This window comes from Octopus sinensis, linkage group LG5, assembly GCF_006345805.1.
Source record: "Octopus sinensis linkage group LG5, ASM634580v1, whole genome shotgun sequence".
Lineage (NCBI taxonomy): Eukaryota > Metazoa > Mollusca > Cephalopoda > Octopoda > Octopodidae > Octopus > Octopus sinensis.
The window spans coordinates 54,937,260-54,958,718 of NC_043001.1; the positions used below are offsets into that span (position 1 = coordinate 54,937,260).

General features: G+C 37.2%; 1 protein-coding gene across 1 annotated transcript in view; it reads left to right on the plus strand.

Annotated features, from left to right (window-relative positions):
- The first annotated feature begins 3,322 nt into the window (after positions 1–3,322).
- LOC115211912 (GATA zinc finger domain-containing protein 14-like) overlaps positions 3,323–21,459 on the plus strand; it is a 47,357-nt gene continuing 29,220 nt past the window's right edge. The window contains exon 1 of the mRNA XM_036503447.1: positions 3,323–3,605. The gene's annotated coding sequence lies outside the window, so the exon portion shown is untranslated. The remainder of the gene's footprint in view (positions 3,606–21,459) is intronic.

A 21,459-nucleotide genomic window follows, 5' to 3' on the forward strand; every position in this document is an offset into this window, starting at 1 on the left:
CAAGTAAATTTTCTCACGATAGAAATGCAACTAATTCTGTCAATGACTCACTTTTTCAATATATTGACACCTCGGTGACAGTTATAAAACATCATGTATTTTAGGTTGTTGTGCGTGTGGCCTTGTAAGTATTCTGAGCCTGTTGCCTTGTTATATAATAGTATTAGTAATACAGATTATATCGGGTATGTCAAAGTGAATATAAGGCAATTTTCAGAGTTAATGGTTACTTTACGATTCAGTCATCGTAGCAATAGTGTATGTTCCTACTTGAGAAACCAAGGAGGAAGGGAATATGAATCAGATTATCCTCAAAATACATCATGCTATCTAAGAAAGGGAGAGTGGAAGTAGACATTAAATAACGCGGTCTGGGGTTCACAAGGTTTATAAAAAAGATAGGATGGTCATGGATGGGATACTTTTGATCACAGAAATGCTCCATCAGAGCCAGCTTGGGGATAAACAACAACGACAACTACTACCACTACTACTACTACTACTACTACTACTACTACTACTACTACTACTACTACTACTACTACTACTACTATTGTTGCTACTGCTGTTGTTATTTTTATTGTTTAGTCCCAAGTCAAACTTGATCGACAAACCTGTGTATGGTCAAAGATGTTCCATCTATAACTCCATAACCTTCCCCAGCATTTTTTTTTCTTTAGACAGATGTACAATTTCTAGGATTGCATTACACAATGTACCCTTCATTTTCTAAGACTGTAGGATGTGAATTGGGGAATATTCAGTTGTTATATCTGAAAATCAGGCAACCACTTAGCGGCTCTCTCGTTGGTTAGGTGATAACTTGTTCATCAAATCACTTTAGAATTCATGATGAGTTATAGTAATTCAAAGAAAGAACTATTTCCGACCACCTTTATTTAATTGTTTCTTCTTGCTAATGTTTAGCCCTAAGTAAACCTTCATCAAGCAGATCCTTTACTCTTTTACTTGTTTCAGTCATTTGACTGTGGCCATGCTGGAGCACCGCCTTTAGTCGAGCAAATCGACCCCAGGACTTATTCTTTCTAAGCCTAGTACTTATTCTATCGGTCTCTTTTGATGAACCGCTAATTTACAGGGACGTAAACACACCAGCATCGGTTGTCAAGTGATGCTGGGGGGACAAACACAGACACACAAACATACACACACACCACATACACACACACACACACACACATATATATATATATATATATATATATACATACATACATATATAATGGGATTTTTTCAGTTTCCATCTACCAGATCCACTCACAAGGCTTTGGTCGGCCCGAGGCTATAGCAGAAGACATTTGCCCAAGGTGCCACGTAGTGGGACTGAACCCGGAACCATGTGGTTCGTAAGCAAGCTACTTACCACACAGCCATTCCTACGTCTATAATAAAATTGCAAAGTTCTACCGCCTCTGCCACACCACTGTTACAGATATAAAACCAATAATAATGACGGTTTCTATGATCCCATACCACAGTTCCTTCAAAGATCTACGCTTGTGCGTGCACACACATTGAGCAACCAACGTACAAAGAAAATTCATCAACACACAAAATGTTACTTGCTTAAAATATCTAGCTATGTTTCTTTTGGTCGTAGGTGACCGTGGGGTTTCTGCACCAAGACCTGAGCAAAGATTTTGTGAAAGACGAGATGTTGCGCGTGTATGCAAATCTCCCCTATCCACAAAGGAAATTGTAAAATACGATACCCTTGTCACCAGTGTCGTCATAGGCGTTGTTACCCGAAAACATACCACAAGTATATCCCGCCCCTTGCTCTACTACTCTACGCCCGGGAGTGATATATGCTGTACCGGCTGTGAAGGAATGAAAGGCGAAGTTCACCTCGATGAGATTTAAATTAAGGATGTAAAGAATCGTAATATATATTGAGGCATTCCTTTAGGCGACTTTTCAAATTCGCCATTTTTGCCTTAAATAGATGCAGTAATTAATAATTATACTTATTAATATATTCAACACTTATACATTTGTCAGAAGAACAAATTGTATAAATTTAGATTTTTTTGTAAGCATTCAGGTGAGGCAGCGCTGCATTTGCTATTCTAACTAATCATCAAAAACAAATAATAAAATCGTAGCATTGACAACCCTGTGAGGAGTTGAACGCGGCACTACAAGTTGGTTGAACATGTATCAGTTTTGCTGTACTTTCGTTACTTAGATAGAAATGTTTTCCCCCTCCACACCATTATACAATTACCACATGCAAACGACACCCTACCCGGCTCACCAAACAAGACAAAAGCAACACAGAAAATGAAGAGGTGAACAACCCCAACAACGATAATGATTTTCTCAATCATTAACTCTTCCTACTACTTCAGTTGGTCATTTCAATTCTTTTCGCATTTTCTGGCTTTTTTGCTTCACTTTTCTTCATTTTTTTCAAAGGTTCTCCTCCTCCTTCTCCTTCTTCCACGTCTTCTTCTTTTTCTTCTTTTGCGTCATCATCATCCTCATAATCCTCATCATCTCCTCCACCTCCTCCTCCTTTATCTTCTTCTTCTTCTTCTTCTTCTTCTTCTTCTTCTTCTTCTTCTTCTTCTCACGATGTGTGCAGTGGAATAAATGAAAAGAGAACGAAGCAGCCAAAAGTAAAAAGAAAGAAAAAAGAAAGAATGAGAAAGAGAGAGAGAAAAGGAGAGAGGGAGAGAGAGAACGGTCACACATCTTATTAGTTGGATGTTTCTCCAAACAACCACTGCATTGTCCATAAATAACCGTATAGTCAATGGTGTTTACTGGCTTGGAACTGATTGCTGCTCTTTTCTAACCGCATATTTGTTTATTTTGCCTCAGTGTTTCTTCGTTGTTAGGGTTTTCTTTAGTTGTTATTCATTGTTTTTATTATTAAATCCAAACATCGCAATTTTTATTCTTCTATCACCCATTCTAAGTGTTGCTATTTTAAAGTTTCTTTCATTCGCCCTCTCTTTTCTCTCTCTCTCTCTCTCACTCTCAATTTATCTATCTATCTATTTATCTCTATCTCACTCTCTCTTCTTTCTCACACCTTCTCTGCATCTTAGACATGCATACACACAAGCACACGCAGATACACACATACACGAGTACACAAATATAAATACTTTCATTCCATTCTCTCTCTTTATACCACTCTCTCTTTCTCTCTCTGATAATTCTTTCCACATTCTCTTCTCGAAAACAAACTTGCTGTGAAGCTTTGATGTGTTCTTTAGTTCTTTAGTGATTTAGCCACGGCTGCCAAGGCCATGTAAAAACAAGAAAACATCCTTGCTGTTGTCGTAATAGTCCTAGGTCAGGCTGATCGAGCTGGCCAAAGAAACTTCTGGTGTAGCCTCGTATTAAATTAACCAATTTAGAATCATAGAGTAACCTTATTTAGATATATCATATACAGTGTATAACGTATAGAATGTCTCACAGAAGGATCATATGATGAGTAGCGTGAAGATGTTGCTACTGCTGCTGTTGGACCCAGATCAGATGGTGCCAAAATCGTAGAAGAGCTGACATTGGACTAGCCACTACATGTTCAAGATTCTACCCTGGCAGTGTTCTTCGATTCCAAACGGGTGCGTTAACCATTTATTATTTTTTTTATTTATCGTGAATATCTTCTTTACAAACATGCATGATTTACGAAAGGTTTTACTATTAATTTTTTTTAAAAAATCGATTAACCTAGGTTTACCATGCAGTTAGTAAGCAAAAACCCATCTAGGTAATGTTTTTATCTACTAATTAAAGTAATAATCTCAGTTAACCGGAGTTTCTACTTACGAATTGCATGGAAGATTTTTGTCAACCGAAGACTTTTAAACTCATTACACCACATATGTGAGACTCTGTATACAGAACACTCTCCTGAGGGACATTGTTTTAGCTCCTTTTGTGCTATTGTTGTTTAACCCCGCATCACATCACATCCCTAATTGAATGGACCTATGATCAAAGTCATTACAGCTGTGACCATACTGGATTTTATTCAGACAGATTAACACAACTTCTTTTGGTAGGACTGTAGTTTGTGAGCTGAGGAAAGTCTGATTGCAATCGCTTGTAGTACGAGCAATCGTAGTAAAAGTGATAGATAGAGTGTAGGTACCGCTCCATGCTGGTACTTGATACTGTTGATGATTGTTGCTTGTTGTTAGGATCCAGATCATTTCTGATCAAGAAAACCTATATCAAAGTCATTCCAGAAGCAACCATTCTGCATTTGTTGCTTTTATCTTTCTTTTTCTTTTCATGTATACTCTCTCTCTCTAGCAAGACGGTGAATTGCCCGAACTGTTAAAATGTTGGCTAGAATAAAATTCCCTGCAATAATCGTTGTGAGTTCAAATACCACCGAAGTTAGCTTTGCTTTTCTTCCTTTCGGGAGCGATAAAGTACCTAACCAGTGCTGGTGTCAATCTTCTTTTTCTTTTTCTCCCCCTCTCTCACACACACATACGAGCGCGCGCACCCGTACACACGCAAACACACACACACACACACACCACACACACACACACACACACAACACACACACACACACACACACACACACACACATACTCTCTCTCTTTCTCTCTCTCTCTCTCACACACACACACTCTTTTTGTCTGTCTTTCTTTCTGGAAGAAAGCAGATGTGGTTAGACCTAGAAATGGAAGGGTTTATCCAGGACTAAATATGCTCAAGAAGTACCACATATCATGACGGTGCTACTCCAAATCTATCATGAATTTGTGGACCTAAAGCAAGGCAGGGCATTTTTGTCAATAATCATTACTTATGCTAGAGCGGAAGACTGACAGAAAAGCGAACGGTACTCATCTCCAGTTGTACGTCCCACAAAATCGATTTTGCCTTTCAATAAAATAAAGTACTAGTCAAGAATTGGGATCGATATAAAAGATTATTTCCGCTCCCACAAATTTCTGGCTACGTGCCAATGTTGGGAGGGACCTGCTCTAAGCATACACCTCTAGATCGAGGGTGTATGAAGTGGAGAGGTCAGGGCGATCGTGATTTTTGTGGTGTTTCCACGAGCAGGCCTTGGAAGTCTCCCAGTTTGGGGGATTTAATTGCTATAATTTTATTGTTAATGTGTTTTTACACTCTCCAATCCCACTCTATTTGTGTGGTATTGTCCCGTGCCGCCCCAACATTTTTTGACTGAACCCTCAGTGGTGAATAAAGAAAAGATTATTATTATTATTATTATTATTATTATTGTTATTGTTATTATTATTATTATCATTCAGTAGTTTTATTTTTATAGCGTGCTTTCACTTCACTACCGAGCGCAGCTCTGTGTGCCTTAGGTATGTGCTGTGATTTGTTGTGATGCTCTGATGGTTATTGTATGGAAAGTGTTCTGCGTAGGATGTGTGCAGTGCCTAGTAGTGCAATTTTCTGTATGTTATATGTGTTTGTAAGTCCTGGTGTTTTTGTTATTATTATTATTATATTATTATTATTATTATTATTATTATTATTATTATTATTATTATTATTATTATTATTACCTTTGCACAGCTTCTAACGCTGGAGATGTACTACGGTGTTAGCTATTCTCTACCAGTGAACTAGGGTATCACCTTATTTTTCGAGCACCTCCCGGAGTATTCGAGTGGTTCCAAGCAGTGCTGTTTTCTGCAAGTGCTCTACCCTTATTGCAGCCCCTATTTGTTCCCAGTACTTGTTTGCTTACTCCTGTGTTGTATTGGTACTACCACTACATTTTTCATTGACCACAACTGCTTAACTTCCCAAGCTAATCTATCATATCTTTCGACTTTTCTTTCTTCCTTATTGTTTGCTGGGCATGCTATATCTATTATCCAGCATAGTTTGTTTTCTTTCTCAATTAAGACTATGTCTGGCTTCCTATTCTCTATCTCATGGTAGCACTGAATCATAAAATCTCATAGGCTCTTTGCATTTTTATTTTCGATGGTGCCTTCGGGTTTGTGGTCGTACCAATTTTTTGCTCTGTCAAGTCCATACTTGTTGCAAAGTGTCCAATGGACAAGTCTGGCTATATTGTCGTGGCGTCTCTTATATTCCTTCTGGGCTAGTGGCGTGCATTTGCTGGTAATTTGCCATACGGTTTCATAATTTTGTCCACAGATTCTGCACTTATCACTTTCTGATGTGTTGTCTATTCTGTATTTTATGTAGTTTGTTCTTAGTGCTTGCTCTTGGGCAGTACAGATTAGAGCCTCCGTTTCCGGTTTTAAATCACTTTTAGTCATCCACAGCCATCCTTTCTCTCTTCAACATCCCTATGAAATTGCCCATGCATTCTTTTCTTTACCCACCTATTTTCAGTTTCATTCATTCTCAAGTGCTTGTACAGTGATTTATCTTTGTAATCTTTCATCCTACACAAGCCTGACCTTCTTACTTCTAATGATAACGGTTCTGTGGCTTTTTTTACATACCATGCTATGTTGTTTTCTTCTGCTCTAATGCTGTGTTCGCATCCAATAAGTCCACTTCCCCCTCTTTTTCTTGGTACATGCAATCTGTCTGTGTTACTTTTTGGGTGGAGTGTCCCATATCTAGTCAGTAACTTCCCTGTCTTTCTGTCTAAGCTGTTTAGTTCGTCTATTGTCCATGCGATTACCCCTGCTCCATATCTAAGGAGTGAAACCGCCCAGGTGTTGACAGCTTCAATCTTTTTCCGCCCGTTTAATTTCGACTTAATGATCAGTCTCCGTCTGAGCAAGTATTCCACCTTAAATTTTTCTGTCATTTCTTTCTCCATCAATTCATCCATTTCCTAAATTTCATCAATTTATCCATTTCCAGGTACTTATAGCCCGTCTCTTCTATCTGCTTCATAACCTCCCCCGACGGTATCGTTAACCCCTCCATACATTTGATTTTTCCTCTCTTCAAGACTAGCACATCACACTTTCTCAGTCTGAACTCCATTCTGATATCAGCACTAAAGCTATACACCGTATCAACGAGGGAACTGACTTGGACTTCATCTTTACCATAAAGTTTAAGTTTATCCATGAATAACAAATGGTTGACTTTTTGTTGGCGGCTTTTGAATACATACCCAGCTTTTGCTTTCCTCAGAATCACTGTTAGTGGTATCAAGCACAGTACAAAGATCAGAGGGAACAGGCAGTCCCCTTGGAAGATGCCCCTCCTGATTTCTACTGTTCCTAAACTTGTTCTGTATGCTATCAGGTCCGTCTCCAATTAGTCATACTTTTTCTAAGCAATCGTTCAACATTCGATGCAATACTAAATAGGTTCATACATTCCATAATCCAAGAATGTGGAATCATATCGTACGCCTTACGATAGTCAATCCATGACATAGCTAAGTTACTTTTCTTCCTCTTGCAGTTCCTAAGTACAGTTTTGTCTATCAGGAGTTGATCCTTGGTATCTCTGCACTTACGCTTGCAACCCTTCTGCTCATGTGGCAGGACTCCATTTATTTTTCCAGATGTTCCTACATTGACTCTGCGAGTATTCCAGTCAATAATTTCCACATAAGTGGAAGACAGGATATCGGCCTGTAATTGTCTATCGTATTGACTTTTTCGATGTTTTTCAAGCACAGCACTGTCCTACCCAATGTCAACCACTCTGGTATTACGTGGTCGGCTTTTGACAAGGTGTTGAGTTGCGCAGCTATAGGTGCATGACATTCACCAAATTTTTTGATCCAGTAGCCTAACTGAAATGACTAGTTCTGCCTGTTTTAGACAGATTACTACTTGTTTCAGTTCTTGCAACCATTTGGCATCCTTCTTGTGCTCCTTGTCTTTCCTCCAGATGTCACTCCAAAACCTTTGACTTTCATTGTTATCTGGTATCAACTTTTCATCTGTACACTCTCCATTTATTCTATATAGAATCTCTTCTGGTCTACTCTGAATAACCTATTCTGGTGGTAACCCTTCATTCTTTGGTCAAATCTTACCATCTTTGCTTTCTTTGCAACTAGGCGCTGTTTCAGTTCCTCCATTACCACTTTCAGGTCCTTTCAATATTATACTTCCTTTTCAGCGCCCTGTCCTTTTGTTCGCTTTTAAGCTCCACTTTCTCTTTTCGGTCTAATACAGAAATTTCTTTCTGGTATTACGTGGTCGGCTTTTGACAAGGTGTTGAACTCCATCTGGTCCCGGGGCCTTCCAGTTGCTCATTTAACCCTGCATATCTAACCCTGCCTGTATTCTTCTTTTCCACCATGGATCTTTTCTTTTGACACTCACCTTATGTTTCTTTTTCTTGACATCAACATCCACGTTTTCTGCTACAACAATGCTTGCTGCCTTGATCAAATTATTTGTTTCTGTGATGTTTGTTCTGATGTATTTCAGAATTTCATTGACATTTTTAGTTTCTTGGTTCAATTTCCATTGATCAACCTTTTTAAGTTTGCAAATAATGTCGCTATCGTTCTCCTGTAGTCTTGCCTTTATTCTGTCGTAGATTGCCTTTTGTTCATCTGTCATATTACTATGAGTTTTATTGTCTTCTTTTAGATCATCTATATGTTTCTCATCAAGTAAGCTACCACTGCTCCTTTCCTGTGCTACGAGATTATTCTTATTAGTAAGAACTGTATTTTCATCGTTATCTCTGCTGCTATTTTCCAAGACCCGTCTTTTGACAGCTTCGAGCTCTGCTTCTGTGAACCAACGATTTTTCTTATTGCCCCAGCTTGATTACATAGTCTCTGTTCCGTGAGTTGAAACAATCCCTTTTCTCTCCAATGATCATATATACGTTGTTGGTAACCCCTGATTTGAGCACCATTTTCATCTACCGGGTTGCTCAGGTAGTAACACTCCATGACCACAGCATTAATCTGCTTGCTCCATCTATGCCGTGTGTGGTGGTCCCTTTCTGGATATCGACAGGCTGGAGCCGGACCAGAATCTCTGAGCCTACCGGGTGCAACATTGTTATCATCATTGGCTTCAGTTTCATTACCACCGTTATTCACAATATTTTGTTTTTTCATTGTCCCTCATACGAGGAAGCGATTATCAGGTTGCGCTATTACCAGTGTTTTTATTGTGACATCATCACTAGTTTTATCATTAATCAGGCCATGGGGAGACTCCATCCATTTCCTTTATTTATTATTATTACTATTATTATCATCACTGATTTCACTGATATTATTGTTTTTATGTGTAGCAGCAGTAGTGGTGGCAGCAACAGCAACAGTAGCAGGGTGGGGTAGTGGTAAGGGTGGTAGTTGGGCCTCAGATTCCTGTGCTGTCAGAGTAGTAGTAGTCGTAGTATTATCAGCTGCAGCATATTATTATTATTTTTATTTTCATCATCATCACCATCTCCACTATTATTGTTATTACCATTATTACTATTTCCATTTATTATTAAACGATTTCTTTAAATGTTCTTTATTTTCAACTTTTGTCTTGTATTTGAGATAATCATAAATATGTGGTTGTTGAATGAAATAGCTGGGTAGCAGCTTGGTGAATAGATCAAATTCTACAGGTCTATAAATAGATTCGGCAAATGGTGGGGGAGGTCAGCCATAGAGACAAAAGAATCTTCGATCCCTTTGGGTCAGCAGAGGTCAAATGTGTTTACTACTACCAGTGACCACTGAGAGCGCTGCCTTTTGGCCTTGAAAGAAGCAATTTAACCTGTTCTATTTGTAATTACTGGAAGAAAAAAACAATAATATATGTATGTATGTATGTATGTATGTATGTATGTATGTATGTATGTATGTATGTATGTATGTATATGTATATATATATATATATATATATATATATATATATATATAATATATAATATATATATATATATATATATATATATATATACTGATATTCACGTCGTTGAATTTTTGAATTTCTGAATTCAATTGTGTTGTTGCAATACAACGTATGCTTACATATTTGGGTAATATATTAAAGTTTTTAAGTTTTCTTGAAATGTTTGTTTGTCTGTCCAGTTGGAGAATACAGTAGTACTTTTGCAATGAAAAGATGTTTAATCAAGGCGAGACAAAAAGAAAACGAGTTGTAGACAGTAAAGTTTTAAGATTTACTAAATATGGTCTTTTGTATGACCGCACAGAGAGAAATGGTAGTGCTCTTAGAATAAAAAGGAGGATGATGTTTATATTTTCGAATACTCAGGGAGAAAGGAAAGGATAGGTATTCACAGCAGTTGTAGATATTAGAGGTATTATTATTATTATTATTATATTATTATTATTATTATTATTATTATTATTATTATTATTGTTGTTGTTGTTGTTGTTATTGTTGTTGTTGTTGTTGTTGTTGTTGTTGTTGTTGTTATTGTTATTAAGGCAGCGAGCCGGCAGAATCGTTAGCACGCCGGGCGAAATGCTGATCGGTATTTCGTCCAATTTTACATTCTGAGTTCAAATTCTGCCGGGGTTGACTTTGCTTTTTATCCTTTCGGGGTCGATGAAATAAGTATCAGTCGAGCACTGGGGTCGATCTAATCGACTAGTCCCCTCTCCTGAAATTTCAGGCCTTGTGGTTATAGTAGAAAGGATTATTATTATTATTAATTCTCTTCTTTTCAGCTGGGAAATGATGTTTCAACGGTTGGATGCGATTTAGACTAGTCTTTAGCAACTCATTGTGCGTTGCCTCATGTAAGGTGAATTGCACTCAGCTCATCATCATCTATTCTACGCAAGGTTTTCTTTGGCCATCCAGGCTTTCGTTTGTCAGGGAGTGTTCATCATAATGTTACCCTTACTATCCCGTCCCGGTCCATTTTGAGTTCTTGACCTAGCTATCTGAGTCTCTTTTTGTTCAAAGACTACACTATTCAAACCATTCTGCGGTACAATTGATCACTCGACTCTTTGCTGAGCCAGAAGAGGAAGTAGATTTTTCTCAGAAAACATTTTTTGGAAAACATTAATCGTATTCATGCCACTTTTATGTTGCAAAAAGGAAAAGTTAGTGAGGACTTCTTTTGATAACAGTGTCTTTAGGATAACAATATCACATTATCCAATGGGTTCATCTTTTGTGTTTTAAAACACGATAAAATGAAAAATAAGGGATATTTGGTTGCCGTTTCTTACGTAGTGGATCGACTGCATAGATGTGATCCGACAAAGCCTCTACCAATACATAATAAATCTACTTCAAATCCCATCCTTTAGTAGATGGAAACTGAAAGAAGGCCGCCACATATATATATGTGTGTGTGCGTGTGTGTGTGTGTGGGGTGTATATGTATCTGTGACTGTGTCCCCTCACCATCGCTTGACACCGATATTGGTGCGTTCACGTCTCCGTAACCTAGCGTTTCGGTAAAAGAGACCGATAAAATAAGTCGATTTGTTCGACTAAAGGCGGTGCTCTAGCATGGCCGTAGTCAACTGACTGAAACAAATAAAAGAATATATATATATATATATATATATGTATACACACACACACACACACACATATATATATATATATATATATATATATATATATATATATATATACAGGGAAAAGAGATGACAGAAAAAAACAATGGCTTTGAAGTTCATAACGATTGTTTTTCCTGAGTCATCTCCTTTTCTTATTCAAATATTCTTTTGCTTTGTAAGGGTTATTTACCTAATATTTATGGTCTTCTAACGGTGTTTCTACATTTGAAAATAAATTATCATCTTATTTGTATCTTACAGTACACATTTCGACACTTATGAAAAACAAATGTTTGTTTATAATTATATTCACGTAGCTGTACATTCAGCTTTATACCGTCTGAATAGCGGATTAATTTGTCAGTGGGCAGTTTAATTTAATGGTAAAGCACTTGATCGGAGTCTTCAAGAGATGTGGGTTCGGGTCCCACGGTTGTTTGTCAACAAATTTGTCTGCTTTATAAGGGTTAATATACCCAATATTTCTGATCTTCTAACGGCGTTTCTGCGTTTGAAAATAAATTATCATCTTATTTGTATCTTACAGGAAACATTTCAGCGCATATAAAAAACAAATGTTTATATATATATACATACATACACACACACACACACACACACACACACACACACACACACACACATATATATATATATATATATATAATGAATAGAAATGGGTTTTCAGATAATTTTTCCACTTTAATAATTAAATGTCTATAAGTTGACAAGTATATAAACATCTAATTATTAAAGTGGAAAAGTTATCAGGAAAGCCATCTCTGTTAATTTTTTAAAAATATATAATACTGTGCCAAGGACTTTTTATTTCTTATTCTACTATATATACAGGGGTTGGACAAAATAATGGAAACACCTCGCATCATTGCATTATAATTTTGAAATATCTATAAAACCGTCAAAAGCTTGTTTATTTTTATGTTTTTTTTTGTTTATTATTTGTGTTGCTTAATATGTTTTGCTAACGTTGCAGTTTCTTTTCAGATATCATCAGAAAAAGGTAATTAAAATTCATTAAAATGACAGGTCTATCGGACTTTCAAAGAGGTCAAATTACTTGTGTTCGTATGGCAGGCGCTAGCGTAACTAAAACAGCCGAAATGTTTGATGCATCAAGAAGTACTTCCCCGAAAGTAATGTAATAACAGCCTTTGAGAAAGAGGGAAGAACCTCCTCGTCGAAACGAAACTCTGGAAAAAAAAAGCCAAAACCTTCAGATAAGGACCGTCGGACTGTTACGCGAATTGTTAGAAAGGATCACAAAAGTACAGCTCACAAAATTACTGCAGAGCTTAATGACTACCTCGAGAACCCAGTTTCCACAAAAACTGTTCGCTAGGAGTTGCCAAAGCCGGATTTCACGGAAAGGCTGCAATCAGAAAACCACTACTTTCAAAAACAAACGTTCCAAAGCGTTTAGAGTGAAGTAAAAACCTACAGAATTGGTCCCTAGAGCAGTGGAAGAATGTTATTTTCTCGGACGAGTCATCCTTTACCTTATTTCCGACCAACGCCCGAGTATACGTGTGGAGACAACCAAAAGGAGCATTTGATCCAGACTACCTTCTTCCAACTGTTAAACATGGAGCAAGATCTGTGATGATCTGAGGGGCTATATCTAGGAAATCCACCGGCCTAATGGTTTCCCTTTATGGCAGAATTAATAGTCAAGACTATTTAAGCATTTTATCTGGTCAAATTCATCCCATGGTTGCGGAACTGTTTCCAGAGGGAAACTCAATCTTTCAGGATGATAATGCACCAATTCACACATTTATGGTGCATTTTAGAAAAAAACAAGTAAGGAACCGATATCCTCCACCATCATCACAACAAGAACTGAAGACTGTTTTAGCTGAAGAATGGACAAAAATTCCTTTGGAAACAATTCAAACTTTGTACGAGTCCATACCTCGTAGAATTCAAGCTGTAATTACTGCCAAAGGCGGTCCTACCCCATATTAAAATAATTTTGCATATAAAAATATGCATATATACATATATATATATGTACATACCTACATCTATATGTATATATACATGCAGATATGGGTACAGGGCGCCAAAAGAACGTTGAACACAATGAGAAATGAAAACATAAAAACAAATATGGAAACGAACATACAACACAAGGAATATTCCCCTTCTTCAGTTGTCCATGTTCCCTCTACTCCGCGTTTCAAAGGTAAGGACAAGACGCGACTTCATTGAAACAGTCCTTCCCGTAAAGCAAATTAAATAAAATTTGGAATTTTTTGCGGAGGGATAAAAATGGTAACAAGAATAGGACAGTAAAAACAATACAAATAAAAACAGTAAAAGACAGGACAAGAAGAATAACACAGTAAAAACAAACGATGAGGGCTGTTAATATATATATATATAGTTATACTGAGAATGGCCATTTTCTTTTTTTTTTTTTTTTTGCTTTTTTGCCAATAAAGCACGCACTATATATTTGATCTTCACCTCAGTTTTCATTCGTATTATTTTTAGTTTATGTGTTTCTCAAAGTTCTTTTGTCACACATTCTGTGACTCCATTAGTGATTGTTTGTCCCAGTGACTCTCTGTCCCAGTGTCTCCTCATGTCCTGCTTACTCCATTTTCAATTTTCGTGTGTGTGTGTGTGTGTGTATGTGTGTGTGTGTGTGTGTGTGTGTGTGTGTGTGTGTGTGTGTGTGTGTGTGTGCCTGCGTGTGTGTGAGAGAGTATGTGCGTGTGGGTAATCAGGTAAATCTAACATTATCAAGACGTATTATTTGCTATAAAACAGGCTAATTTCTTGTTTGTCGTTCCATTCATATTTCTGCATTGTCACGTAGGTTCACGTTAAGTATGACATTTTGACCATAAATCTTTATTTGAGTGCACTGAAAAAAACTTTGTGAAAATAATTTTTCTATCTAATATATGGCCGTTTATCACATACACACACACACACACACACACACACACACACACACACACACACACATATACATATTCGTATGTATGTATGTATGTATGTATGTATGTATGTATGTATGTATGTGTGGTGTATGTATGTATGTGTGTATGTATGTGTGTATGTATGTATGTATGGATGGATGGATGTGTGTGCGTGTGAGAGAGAGTATGATTTATGAATCAGAATTTATAAATATGATTTCTAAACAGATTTGTTCGGTATCAAATCAAATCAACCACCCACATGATAAAGACGGTACCAACAAGGAAGCATGTACTCAGTCACTTGATCATTTTAGACAAAAAAAAAACATCCTAAAATAATATTCTAACATACTGGAAAAGAGGTATATATTAAGTAGTGTAATTTTGTGGGGAAATAATGGAAAGTCATTACGGGAACTGCTTTGATCATGACTGTTTTCTGTTAGGGCTGATCTGGGGTCCAACAACAATGGAACATCAACAGTAAGAACGGAAAAACAAAATAGAAATGTATTTTAAATATGTAAAGTAAAATAGGGTGGGATGTCATGAGGAGAAGTAGATCTGATGTTTCGGAGCAGAGCCCTTTCACAAATTTCTTTAATGCTTTTGTCCTCGCAGACCATTACACATTTCCTCCATTTCCTCGGATATTAAATTTTTGATGTTATTATTGCGGCGAGCAGGGAAAATTGTTAATGTGCCGGTCAAAATGCTTAGCGGCATTTCGCCCGTCTTTACATTCGGAGTTCAAAATCCGCCGAGGTCAACTTTGCCTTTCATCCTTTCAGAGTCAATAAAATAAGTAGCAGTTGAGCATAGTATGTATAGATGGTATGGTATGTCGGACATCATATGTATAGCTGGTAAGATTATTATGCTTTTGATTAATTTTTTATGAACATGCTTCATCGTCTGCTTTATTGATAGACATTTTTTTCCAAGCATTCTTCCTTTGAAGTATAAAGAATTCACAGAATCGTTACACAGACGGGGATAAAATAATCACCTGTCAACTACTTCAGTTTAATTGACTGTTTCATTTCTTTCAAATATATAGCCATGTACCTATGTATTAAATGCATTTTCCGATGTAAGTAAAAGTCCATAGACTAGGAGAAAGGACAAGTCAGTTAAACCAGCACCGGAATTTGATTGGCACTTCATTTTATCGACTTCAAAGGATTGATGACAAAACTGATTTTGACGAGGTTTAAACAAATGCCATGAAGAATTTCACCTGATGTTTTAATGATACAGTCAATCCACTTCTCTCCCAATGTACAGAATATACATACGATGCATTGACTTTGGTATTTTAATTACCAAAGTCAAGGCGGTGAGCTGGCAGAATCGTTAGCATGAAGGACAAAATGCTCAGAAGCATTTCATCCGTCTATACCTTTTGAGTTCAAAATCCGCCGAGGTCGACTGACTTTCATCTTTCGGGGTCGATAAAATAAGTATCAGTCAAGCACTGGAGTCAATGCAGTCGACCTACCCATTCCCCTAATGTTTCAGGACTTTTGCCTATTACAGAAAGGATATTTTAATTGCTGGCGAGGTGGCAGAATTGTTAGCACGTGGGCAAAATGGTTAACAGTATTTTTGCCCATCTTTACGTTCTGAGTTCAAAATGCACCGAGGTCGATTTTGCCTTTCATCTTTTCGGGGTCGGATCACTGGGATCAATGCAATCGCCTACACCCCTTCCACCTCTCCAAAACTTCAAGGATGTGTCCCAGTAATAGAGAGGATATCTTAATTGTACTATCTTACCTCCTCAAAATAGAAACATGGTTCGAATTCATGCCTCGTATGATACTTTTTCTTTCTCAGATTGCTGCTTATAAATGACCCAATACCAAGAAACAGGAGAGAAGAGAGATTAGAAAGAAAAGGAAGAAAGGTAGGGTGGGGTAAAGCAGCGGAAGATGGAGGGAGAGGGGGCGACGGGCAACTTATCCCAGAACATCGCGTAATGACCGCGATGGTTTTACCGCGAAGAATGGCCAGTGACACTCGCTAGAACAGCCATTCCATCTCGTAGGGCTAATTTCTCCGACGGGTCGCCGTTAATTACGTTTTACGGAGGAAATCGATAGTACGGGATCGTAGAACATCTGACGTCTCAATGGCAACCGGCATAAACTGATAACGGCCGGTCAAACCCCTGTATTTATTGATTTTTCTCTCCTCCTCGTTACGGGCGACGACACCCAAGTTTGCAACAGATGCTGCCAGGTTGGGGTTTTTCTTCATTTTTTTTATTTCATGTTTCACTGACTAATAAACACTTCGATATTGCATGCAACTTCTTTACCCACATCTTGAATTACTTCTTGGCCTATTTCGTACCGTATTAAGTTACATGTTTACTCTACTGAGTTATTTACGCGTCAACGTGGGTGCTAAAGCTAAATGTTTCTAAAGTCAGTCCCCAGTATTTTAAAATAAGGCAAGAACTCATTGAATAATGTAATGTTTGTAACTTTAAAACGGTGAGATAGTCATGGCGGGAATGATTTAGTCATATTCGATCTGTGATGACTTAATTTTAAAGTATGCTGCATAAAACCCCCATAATTGTAAGCTCCATTATTAGTATTATTGAGAGGCAAATGCTACGCGATCACTTTCCGTTTAACTATTAATTTGCGAATGCATGGAAATGGCAGATGTCATGTGAACCACTGAAAAAAAAAAGGCAGTGGGAGTGAACTCTTGTATTTTCTCACGAAAATTTCATTATACTACTTTGTCAAGCACAATGTGTTTGTTAAAGAAGTTATAAAATTTCGTTCGCCAGTTGTTATTACTAACGTAAGGGCAGCGGAATGGCAGAATCGTTAGAGCAGAATTTGTTCTGACTATATACGTTCTGAGATCAAATCCTGTCGTGGCGAGTTTTATCTTTCATTCTTTCAGGATGAACAAAGTAAAGTAACAGTCAAGTACTGGGGTCGATGTAATTAAATAAAACCGTCTCTGCAAAATTTCTGGCACACCAGGCACAACTCTTTATGCTCTGAGTTCAAACGCCACTGATGTCAACTTTACCTTTCATCTTTTCGGAGTCAATAAAATAAAGCACTAGTTGAGCACTAGGGTCGATATAATCGACTGTCCCCTTCCTTCAAAGTTTCAGGCCGTGTGTCTATAGAAGAAAAGATTATTATTATTATTATTATTATTATTATTATTATTATTATTATTATTATTATTATTATTAGTATTATTATTATTATTTTTATTATTATTATTATTGAGAGAGCAGTGCATACCACCAAAGTGACACTGGGGTAAAATATACGAAGCCCAGTATACCCATCATGACTACCCGTCTGATAAGGGTACACCAAGCACATGCATCACAACCAAATGTGCGCAATATGGTGATCTCACATCAAGATAAACAGCGCATGACCTTGCAGGTGGGGTCTAGTTAGAATTTTCTTCTGGTCGAGTAACCCATCCCGCTCAAAAGGTCCCTGAATAAGGGTTGTTTAAGGATGTTGAACGAAACACCCATGCTTCCAGGGGTGAATTATTCAAACCCCAAAGAATCCTTCTCAACACGTGGCTATGATGCTTCCCCACTACTGCTCGTGATCAGAGATGCACATATCGTCAGCCATTAAGGGACATGGTCAACTGGTTAAGGTCAAACAACTGACAAGCAAATCTGTGGTATTGAGAAGAATATTTGCTGTAGCCCATCTTTTATACCGAGACAAAACAATGTACATGATAACACTTCCAATCAGTTAAGATCAGAAGCTACGAGATAAATCCTCCTCATCATCATCATTATTATTATTATTATTATTATTATTATTATTATTATTATTATTATTATTATTATTGTCATCATCAATAAGGTAAAAAAGAAGCAGTGGTCGATTGGCAGAATTAGCAGTGCATCGGACAAAATGCCTTTTAGTATTAGCTCCGGCTCTTTACATTCTAAATTCATTTCCCGTGGTTGTTAATTTTGCCTTCCGTTATTCTAAGGTGAAAAATGTACAGTATCACTCAAGTATTGCGGTCGAAATAATTAACCGTTCCCTACTCCCACAATATCTGGTTTTCTGCTTATGTCAGAGATGATTATTGCTGAAGTAAAAGATGACAGAATTGCAGAATGTCGAACAAAAAAAAAAATATATAGTCTCTTTACACTCTGAATTCGGAGCCGCGGTGGACTTAAACCCTTCCTCTTTCAGGGATCAGTGAATATTAATGAAATACTGGAATTGACGTAAAATGGCACACCGTTGACTATGACGACGAGGATTCCAGTTGATCCGATTAATGGAACAGCCTGTTCTTGAAATTAACGTGCAAGTGGCTGAGCGATCCACAGACACATGTACCCTTAATGTAGTTTTCAGGGAGATTCAGGATTACAGAGAATGTGACAAGGTCGACCCATTGAAATACAGGTACTACTAATTTTTACCAGCTGAATGGACTGGGGCAAAGTGAAATATTGTGTCTTGCCCAAGGACACAACGCACCACCGTGAATCGAACTCACGACCTTATGAGCATGAGCCGATTGCTCTAACCACTGTGCCACGCACCTTCACTGGATTTGATATCACCGACTACTTTCGTCATCCCCAACCCCAGTAAATTTTCTGGCGTTATCCTTTTACTAGAATTCGTTAGACTCGGTAGATTATCAGGCAAATATTATTTAATTCCATCTCTTTAGGTCTTGCACTGTTACCCAAGAGATTGATTTTGTGGATTGTCCTTTAGGGAACGATGAAATGCAGTACATTTCATCAAGGGGACAGGCTTCAGTATGTGGTTGAAACAGTAGTTTGCAACCTGTGATTCAATACTCGGTTCCACCGCACCATCTTAGGTAAGTGTCATCCCCTGCAATCTAATATCGTAACTTCATGACTTCGATTGTGTGAAGTTTATGACGTTTATGATATTACCATGAGAACCAGAAAAGAAATCAAAGGCGTGAGCTTGAAGAAGCCGTTTTCGCACGTGTCCTTCTCAAAGGTTGTTAAATGAAAGCACATAAGAGCACACGTTTCCTTTAAACATCTATTTCATATTTCAAATGAATAAATAAATAAGAGTATACAGACAAGAGATATTCAAAAGAAAACCAGGCTTAGCTCACCTGTTGATTATCGGACACGAGTAACCTGAGTACTGGAAATCGGAGCCTTTCAGCTATAATATATATATATATATATATATATATATATATATATTATAGCTGAAAGGCTCCGATATTATATATATATATATATATATATATATATATATTATATATATATATATATATATATATATATATATATATATATATATATATACATCCACGTATAGATATATTGCGAAAAAAAATCGTCAGAATTTTAGAAAAAAAATCTTTTATTTCTTCATTATTATTAGCGCTTTCGTTCGTTTCTCGAACTCGTCAAAGAAAATTTTGTGAATGTACAGTTTGTTCAGTTATAAAAAACAGATGTTTGGGGGTGGTTGTTTTTGTTTTTGTTTTTTTTTTGTTCTTTTGTTGGGGTCCATGACAATGGAGATGGATAGATAGAAATATAGGTAGATAGGCTGATAGATAGGTAGATCGACAGACTGACAGACAGACAGACAGACAGACAGACAGATAGATAGATAGATAGATAGATAGATAGATAGATAGATAGATAGATAGATAGATAGATAGATAGATAGATAGATAGACACATAGGTAGAGGGAGAGAGAAAAGGGCGATCCCCCTCCTATTCATCATTCATTTATTCATTTATTTATTTAGTTATTTACCATTGTATTGGAATGGATTTAAGAATGATGACCTCTTAAAAAAAAACAGGTGCAGTGTCATCACTGGAAGTCTTTTTCCTTTCTTTCTCTCTTCTCCTTTCTTTTTTTTTTTTTTGCCGCTTTCGTTTTCTCCTCTTTTAGTTATATTTCGAATACAAAATGTACCATCTCTTTTCTTTTAAACATTCGATTTTCAAACAATTCTGACAACTTTTTTGTCAATATTCAATTTCTGTACATTACACCTAACAATCTAGACACACACACACACACACACAAACACACATATATGAGTATATATGTATATATCAGCATTCAATATAACCCACAACACCTTTGAGCAGACAACCTTAGAGCGAACGAAATAGAGATCGTCATGTCAAAATGGTGTAAGAGATTTTGTTTCAACCAGCGTTAGCAAGTGAAAGGGTGCAAGGTAAAGAAGAAAACCAGCTGCAAATATACCGCCTACACTGACCTGTGACCCTCATACTTGCAACATCTGCTGGCTTCTTTGCAAATCGTTGGCTCAAATATCACATTCGTCGTCAGCATTATGACTGACGAAGAAAAGTCTAGGTTTTCGGGTCCTCGTACGTTGAAACAAACGGGAGAGCCTATCATATAAATATATGAGAAGTAGAGCAAATCTTGAATGAAAAACAACAGTAATGAAGCACAAATGTTAAAAAATCAATTTAGTAGGTCGACAAGAAATGAAAAACAGCAATGTTTCTAACCAATTTTCCTTTGTCAAAGAAGACAAAAAAACCTGCATAAGAGTAAATATTTACATTCCTGCCGGCTGCATATGAAGTGCATATATATATATATATATATATATATATATATATATATATATATTTATGCCTCCGTGTGTGTGTGTGTGTGCGTGTGTGTGTGTGTGTGTGTGTGGTGTGTGTGTGTGTGTGAAGTCATTCCACTGCTACATATAAATTCTATCTATCTATCTGCCTGTCTATCTCTTTCTCTCACTCTCCCCTCCCCTCCTCTCTCTCTCCTCCCCCCTCCTCTCTCTCTCTCTCTCTCTCTCTCTCTATATATATATATATATAACTGTAGCCTTAAGTAACTTTTAATTAAAACGTTTCTTCTTCGCTAAGTGTTGCAAGATACCATGTCCAGCGTTGAGTTCTTCTGTCTCCCAATACACAGATAATGTCCTTAAGAATATAACCCTAAGTTGAAGACCCACGTGACATTCACTACACAAAAGAC